The following is an 8,774-nucleotide window of genomic DNA, read 5'->3' on the forward strand; positions in this document are numbered from 1 at the left end:
GAGGCGGCGAACGAGTGAGCGGCACCCCACTGAGCTCTCTTCCCTTCATTTGCATTGCGGTCATTTATCGTTCATGGATCCACCAGGACAGATCCATGAACGATGTCGGTTGGCCACTGTACACATGCCAGATTCTCGTCCAATGCTAGCCCTAAGGAAAGAATCGGATCTATGAACTATTTGTAGGTAGCCTTAGACCTTAAGCCTTTTTAGGTATACAGTATCTAAACCCAACAAGTCTTTTTACAAATCCGCTACTCTTGGTAGGTAAAAGATCAAAACTTATGGTAGAAAAATTAGCAATTATATTTACGTTGCCCTCATCTTTTGTTCATGGAGCCCAGGTGATGATGCCACCTTCCTTCTAGGAAGAGTCTTGTGCAATACAAAGCAGCTGAAACCTTCCAAGAAGACCCTTTTGGAATGGACTGGAACTTCTTTCAAGATTTCACCGGCTTTGTGTTCCACAGAACTCAGGAAGGATGTCACACCCCGTGATGTCAAAAGACAAAGGTAAAGTATATGTCTAATATTTCACTAAGTGGAATTTTTTAGGGGTCCCAAACAATATAAGTAGACCTAATGATGTAGTGGGAGTTCCACTTCAAATATGGTGGCTTTAATAATTCCTTTTTTTTAATCCATATTCTCATAGTACTCATGAGAATAACACATTTCCTGTCCCTAGGTGGCCACGGTCAATCCTCCACTTCACCTATAAAGGAAGCTTTGGTTGCCTTTGTTCATCTCCAGTACATGTAGGGTATGGGAATTAGATATTTACAAAAAAAAAGATTATATTGTTTTATGCTTCCAACTAAATTCAGTTCCAGTATTAATTTTCCGAATGGCTAGGAGGAGGAGAGGAAGTTTGGAGACTGGACCTCAGACCTGAGGTCTATGAGATGTAGGTAAATTGGCCAATCTGTTCAATGTAGAATGAAGCCCACATGATGGAAGGTTGTTTTCAAGGCAAAGGACATTGTAACTGCTTGGTAAAATTACTACACCCGGAGTTGGGTTTTATAAAGAACTCATACATTGCCGTTATGTCCAGGTAGCAGCCCCCACAGGGAATCAGAGGACAGAATGAGAAGAGAATTACAGTGTCGATGAGGATACTGAATAAACCTTTTTGTGTGTAGAAAAAGAGGGCATTAATGCGTGAATTATGGATGTGCCCAACAATAATTATACCAAAAGGTTATCCCCCCTCCTTCTGACCTTTAAATCTCGCTACTTGCTTTTGTATTGGATTTTCCATTAAAATTCATTTTAACTCTCCTACTGCACTTGTCAAAGACGAAACATGACTGACCAAGGTTTTTGTTATCCTCGTTTAATTCAGTTTTAGGCTGCCCAGACATTCTACGGTATGACTATATGATCTAGATCTAAGAATTACCAACAGCTATGAACTCAGGCAGGCCACAGGAGTCACCGGAAATTTATGCTGATCTAACAAATGTTTTCTTGGAAAATTCTCAGCGTTTGACCAACTTTATGGGTCTTGTGTTTGGTGATTTATTGATATAGGTTTAGTGGAAAGATAAAAAGAAGGGAGGGAGGAAGAAAAGGAGACATGAATGGAAGAGAGGAAGGAAAGGAAAGAAGGGCCATGTGTTCTCTGTTTTACCATTAACAGTATTTAACTACGTAATCTTCTCAAAGGACCACCACAAGGTTGGGTTGACCACCAAACATGTACTTGGGTTTGCCAAACTGGTAAAATATGGCTGCGAGCTTACAAGGCTACGGCTAAGACTACAATGTGTTGTGTTTCGATTGTCCAGGTGGTTACTGTGACTTACGGAAAATCTGAAAGTCTGAATTGTCAATGTTGAAAGAATACAGCAGATGTCTTCCAAAAGGACACTTGTTTTGTTGACAACTTGGACCAAACCAATGGCGCTCTCAGAAGCATTTACATGGTCTTCCAGAAAGGAGCCATTGTAGCAGTTTAAATAAGAAAATCCCCACCTGCATATTCTTTATGTAGGTTCTCATCACTGGCATCCAATCTGATTCTCATTTCATGGATGATGAATGTGCTGTGTACTTACTTTTTCCACATGACAAATCTGCATTTCAGTTCATTTAAATTAGAAGAATGACTACACCAACATCTTAGGTATATAACATATCCGCTGGCACTGCTTGAATAAAGATCTAAGGTCTGCCTGTTCAAATAGATTGAAACAACTTCCACGAGGTGTACTTACTTTATCCCATGACTGTATGTTCTATTTATTTCTATACTGGGAATACAGTTACAGAAGGTTACAGTAAGGGTACAGGTCTGCTTTATCGTATTGTCTGCACGCTGTAATAAGCTCCCTCTGGGTCTTTATGTACTTTATTCTTATTTGCTTTCTCTAACAGGTTTATTCAGCAAATACGGGGATGAATCTCTGCAGCAAACACTATGCCGGGCTAATGTGGCTTAGGATAATAGAATGTGATGAGTGTTTACTAAGACAATTAGGTTTCTGATCCTTGCTGAAGTGCAGCCAGAAAGGTTTATTGTTTTCTTACTCCAAATACAATAAATAGAATTTAAGCAAGTCTGATCCACTAAGATGGGGAAAAATGCAGCAATGTAGCAAGAAACAGGTTATTTTATTCACATGGAGATGGGCAAGGGAATTGTCAATGTAGGTGGGAAATTAAATGTCATTTCAGATTTGTGGGTTGACCATCGTATTGTAATGCAGGCTCAACTGTGCTCCCAACTGGTTGAAAGGGAACAGTACGGGCAGCACGGTGGCCATATAGGTGCTAACCTCTGACCCACTGTGCTGCCTGTACTGTTTTAATTCAACCATTGGTAACTCTGGCCTTTCCTTTAAACCAATGGTAACTCTGGGCATCCCAATTCAACCAATGGTAACTCTGGCCTTTCCATTCAACCAATGGTAACTCTAGCCTTCCCATTCAACCAATGGTAACTCTATCCTTCCCATTCAACCAATGGTAACTCTGGCTCTTGCAACGCTAGGTCCGAGGTTCGAATCCCAGCCAGGACAATATCTGCATGGAGTTTGCAGGTTCTCCCCGTGTTTGTGTGGGTTTCCTCTGCGTACTCCGGTTTCCTCCTACGTTCTAAAACCATACAGTTAGGTTAATTGGCTTCCCCCCATTTGACCTTAGACTGTATTAAAAGACATATGACTATGGTATGGACATTAGATTGTGAGCTTCTTTGAGAGACAGCTGGTGACATGACTATGGACTTTGTACAGCACTGTGTAATATGTTGGCGGTATTCCTAGGGATTACTAGGGATTGTTCTGACCACGCTTTTCCTTCTCTGGAGGAAGAAACACACCGCGAGGGCAATGCATGCAAACACATTAACCTGCGGTGTGGTTTGCCTTTCCTGGACGCATAAAGGTAGTCAACTTTGGGCTTAGGAGTGGCCTACTGCAAGTGTGAAAGGAGCCTAAAACTGCAATTGTGGGTGGGAAATCAAAATTTTCAATCCCAAATTTCAAAAAGCCACTATACGATGCTGGACAGTGAGTAAACAGAGAGTAAACAATATCAGTCCAGGACAGAAGATTTAGGATAAGGTTCAAGCATTCACTTTTCATAAACTATAATAAAACATGGAAGTTGGGTGAGAGGAGAGTCATCCGCTGCCTCTGAATACTTCTAAGTAATATAAAGTAATAACTTGGCTAAAATAAATAAATAATTAAACATTTTTTTATTCCTGTCTGTAAATATATAAAGAAAACACATTTCAAAGCCACAGTTCATTCTCTTTAAAGTCTTCACAAAAGCTACTTGAAGCTTGCCAAGTCCAAGGCTCGTCAGATTGGCATCTCTAGCTTCAATTGCTCCCGTGTTTGGGTATTGAAAATTAAATATGTATCCAATGTAATGTATCAGCATCATTTTTTTCTGTTTTGGAGGTTCAAAGGTGATTTTAGACTTTCAAGTGCCAAGGAAAAGCAGCTGGGCCGAGGCGGCGTGCAACTTTCACCAAGTTTCATTATCGCCCTTTGATGTGAAAATGTTTCTCTTCCATCAGTATTATGCCTTTTCCCCGCAGCCCGCAGAGAACTACGTACCTAATTGCAATCAAGAAAACGCCTGGAGAAGACAGTCATTAATAATTCATTGGGCAAAATCACACAGGATTGCCTTTTTGAAAAGTCACGTCCCCCTTTTTTTTTTGGGAAGAGGTTGGGAGGGGACCGGGAGATGGCAGACATCACTCGTTATCAACCGAGCTTCAAACAGGGACAACAAGAGGCATTAGGATGTGAGGGCTGAATCACATGTTTACACTGACAGATACACAAGGATTCTGTTCCTAATTAGCATTGATGGCTTTGGCTCTGGGTAAAGTGTCGGCTAAAGCAGAGGGGCTGTAAATAATGATGGTGTTGATCTGCTTTATACGCTGGCTGCCAGGATAAACTATAAACTACCGGAGGAGTTTTATCGCCTTTGGATGAGATCCTAGAGAGATGAGGGGCAGACTTTGGTGTCTTTAAAGTTCTGGCTAAGCTGAAACATTTAGAATGCATCGCTCATAAATGGAAGCAGTGAGGATGGGATTATAGGGGGCGTCATTGCTGAGTTGTGGTTTAAGTGGTAACCTATGGTCCTGTTCTTGGTGGGATGATGATCCGGAACAAACATATCCATATGGTTACCATGCTGGGTGTAAGCCACATATCATAGATGATTGTCACCCAAGATGAACGGTCGTGCTCACCGTGAAAGTCTAGAATGGTTTTGGTGGTGACTAGGTGAAAACAATAGTTGTACAAGTCTTTGTATAACTTTGGGGAGGATGCAGCACGGGGTACCATTTGCTTGTCTTCCACCTTCCTCTCTCCATAGAGTTTCCTAATTAAAGATCATTTTCACTGACAAAAATATGATGTCTAACTGACAGGGCTTTATTGATAAATAAAGGATAAAGATGACAGATTTGAACCTTCTAAAGCAAGTCACCAGAGAAAGCTGATTTATCAGGTCCTGCTGAAGCAAAATAAATAGATATTCAGTCACATAGGAATTGTATGAACCCAAATTTCCCTGCATATTTACTGTAATAGCAGTTGTGCAGTGGGTTTAAATATGAAAAAGCAGCCAATTAGGCACCAAATTCTGACCCAGTGAACTCTGTAAAATGGCAGAGGTGGTCAGACCCCAGCTCTTCCAGGACTTTACGCTACTAATTAGCATGAGAGTAAGGCTGTTGTGTTGCTGCAGTGCTGGGATCAATATAAATCTAGTTTTTATTCTATCTCGTCACTCCCTCCCACCATTGATTCAGAAGTGCAGTTACTCCTGACACACCTACCAGAGGAAACTCAGCAGCTCAGCTCACCCTACCCCTCCAAAAGCTTCCCTTTGTATTTAAGTATAGGAGATTCAAGGTCTGGAAAGCTGTTGAGCTACTGCCAGGACAGGAGGCCAGGGGTAGCTGAGCTGCTGAGTCACGGCTGGGATGGAAAGAAGAAAGAGCTGAGATGATAGATACCTTGCTGGTTGAAAATGGAGGCGTATATAAGCCGCTGAGTCAGTTTTGGGAGGTGGTGCAAGGTTAGCCCTGTTGCTTAGACACTGCTGAGACAGGAAAGAGGTATCTAAACTCCTAAGAGAATACTGGGAGGTGGTGAAGGGGCTGCTGAGCTGCTGGGAGACTACTGGAAGATGGTTCAGGAATAGCTGAGCTGCTGACAGACTACTGAGAGGTAGTGCAAGGGTAGCTGAGCTGCTGAGAGACAACTGAGAGGTGGTGCAGGGGTAGTTGAGTTGCTGAGAGACTACTGGAAAATGCTGAAGGAGCAGCTGAGCCGCTGAGAGGCTACTGCAAGGAGGTGCAAGGGTTGCCTAGTTGTTGGGAGACTACTAGGATGTGGTGTAGGAGTGCCTGAGCTGCTGAGAGACTATTGGGAGGTGGTGCAGGGGTCGCTGAGCTCCTGGTAGACTACTGGAAGATGCTGAGAGACTACTGGAAGGTGGTGCAAGGGTCGCTGAGCTGCTGAGAGACTACTGGGAAGTGCTGCAGGAGTAGCTGAGGTACTGAGACTACTGGGAAGTGGTACAGGGGTCACTGAGTTGCTGAGCGACTACTGGAAGGTGTTGCAGGGATAACGGAGCTACTAAGTCTCTGCTGCAAGGGGGATCAAGGATACTTGAGCTAATAAGTCATTCCTGGGACAGGAAACATGAGCAGCTGACCTATCGAGAAGCAGTGCAGGGGTCTCTAAACAGGGGAGGGGAGTGCAGGGGAGGAGTAGCTGAGCTGCTGAGTCACTTTTAGAAGGGGGAGCTGAGCTGCTGATGGTTTTTATATTGATTGTCTGGTGTAAGCTAAATATTTGTTAGCTTTGGAGCATTTTCTCCAGTTACTCCAAAAATATAAGGATGTTAAAAAGCAACAAAGCCTGCAGCACTCCAAAACGTTGTAGGGAGAGTATCACTTTGCGCTTCCCATATACGAGGGGGTGCTGAGAAGTTCCTGGCTTTGCCCAGAAAGAAGAGAGCCAGAGTTAATAAATAACACATTTATTCAACATATTCCCCCCTGAGACTGATGTACTTGGTACAGCATAGTTGCAACTTTTTTAGACCATTCAAATAAAAGTCCTTTAGTTGGGCCGCAAACTAGCTCTCAGAAGCATTTTTGATGTCAAAAATGTCCTCAAAACGTTGACCCTTAGGTGTTTCTTTCTTCAAAGTAGGGAACAGATAATAGCCCGAAGAGGCCAGGTCAGGTGAGTAGGGGGGATGGTTGACCAATTGGAAACCCAGGGTGTTCAATTTGGCAGGCGCAACGTTGGACATGCGTGCAGGTGCATTGTCCTGCAAAAAAAGGATCCCTTTGGTCAACTTTCCATGGTGTTTTGTCCTAATTGCCTCCTTCAGCTGGTCCAGGAGGTTTGCATAATACTGTCCGGTGATACTAGAGCACTGAGGTAGGTAGTCCACCAACAGAATACCGTCTTTGTCCCAGAAAACGTACGCCATTACCTTTTTTGACGATTTCTGGGTTTGGAAACTCTTCGGCTGTGGCGCCATACCTATGGCTGTTCCTTGGTTTCAGAATCATAGATGTGGAGCCACGTTTCATCCTCAGTCACTAACCTAGCCAAAAAGTCCTGTGCAGCTTCAAAATGGGCCAAAACGGCTTTGGATGCTTCAACTCGTTCCTTCTTCTGGTTACTGTTCAAACATTTCAGCACCCACTTCGCTGAAAGCTTGCGCATGTCTAGGATAGTGGTGATAACAAACCCAACATGCTCCCGCATCAAGAAATCTGATCATTCAATAAAAAATTATGACTGCATGTTTGGAAAAGTAGAATGGCACAGGGAGACATGCTGATATCTTCACTTCAGAATGATCATTGGGATTGGATTTCAAGCTCTTGTGGGCAGAGGGAGGAACGCAAAAAAAAAAAGAAATAAAAAATGATCTGGGCAATGATAATAAAAATTTCCCCCACTCATGCAATGCCTGTTTGATCTATGCGGTACGTATCTTAGACACACAAAGTCTTCCCTGAAGCGGATTTCATCCACTTTGGTGGAGTCCGGCGCCTCTGCTTAAGTGAATCTTCACTTGGGAATAATCTGCCATCTTGCTGATTTAGAGAAAGGAAAATCTAAAGTGAAAAAGCATAAAAAAGGGGATTATCTGGCATCATCAAATGATACAGTGCATGGAGGGTTTAGCCGGTGAGGCTGCAAGGACTGTGCATGCAGAGTCTATTGTACTGTGAAAAAGGACAAAGTGATCAAAGCTGAGCAGTACAATAAGATGGGAATCACGCCTGAATCGCTGACATTATGGAAAGCGCCCAACTCAGGCGGAGTGTGATTTAAAGAGTGATACCACAGCGCTACCTGGAGGCCAATGTGAATCACTGCTTTAAAGCCTGTCCCACATCCAAAAAATGTTAAGAATCTAGTATGCCATATTGTCATATGGGTAGAATGTGGAAATGTTAAACCCGTCGGAGCTTTTTTCTCTGCCTCCAGTAGGGAAATGTATCCTTTGTCCTGCCTGGAGACCCTTAAAAAGTTAGGAATAGGAAAGGTTAGATAGGAAATGCACTGTTTTGGGGTTGTCACAAGAACAGGAGGAAAGAAATCTTTCAAAAAGAACCTTTCCAGAGACAACCAAATTCTCACTTTTGAGAGACTTCTTTAACTTCCTGTTGTGTTCCTAGGAAGAGAAAAAATATCTCCTAATGTGATATGTTCATTAGCCACTAGAGGGAGCACTTAATTGGTACTAAGGTTTGGTTAATTAATTAATTAATTGGTTAATTAGCAGTAATAGATCAGCACTTGGGGGTGAGTTGTTTTTAATGGGTCAGTTGACTGATGGGCTTGTGTTGTAAGAATAAGAAATAAAGCAGGCACCAGGATGGGGCAGGTTGGGTGCTGCAAGTTAGATCAGCTCATCATTGGATGGAGAAGCTTGGTGGGATAGATAGAGTATCGATTGGCATGGGACATGTTCACTCCCTGTGGAGTTCACTCCCTATTGTTATGTTAAATTTCACAGAGCAGGATCCTGCAAAGGTAAGTTTTGGCTCAAATGATCAATATTCATATTGGATTTGTAAACAACCCGAACACTAAGCCCTCCCCGACCATGCAGCGTACAGCCATGCTGATAACTGACTCTGGGACCACAAATTGCATTTCCTTCCCAGTCTGACTGTCCCTGACCCGCCCCTTTCATTCATTGGATGCCAGTTCTTTCAATCACGTGGGGGTCCTCATGTTTTCATGTAG

The sequence above is a fragment of the Pyxicephalus adspersus genome, chromosome 7 (assembly GCF_032062135.1).
Source record: "Pyxicephalus adspersus chromosome 7, UCB_Pads_2.0, whole genome shotgun sequence".
Lineage (NCBI taxonomy): Eukaryota > Metazoa > Chordata > Amphibia > Anura > Pyxicephalidae > Pyxicephalus > Pyxicephalus adspersus.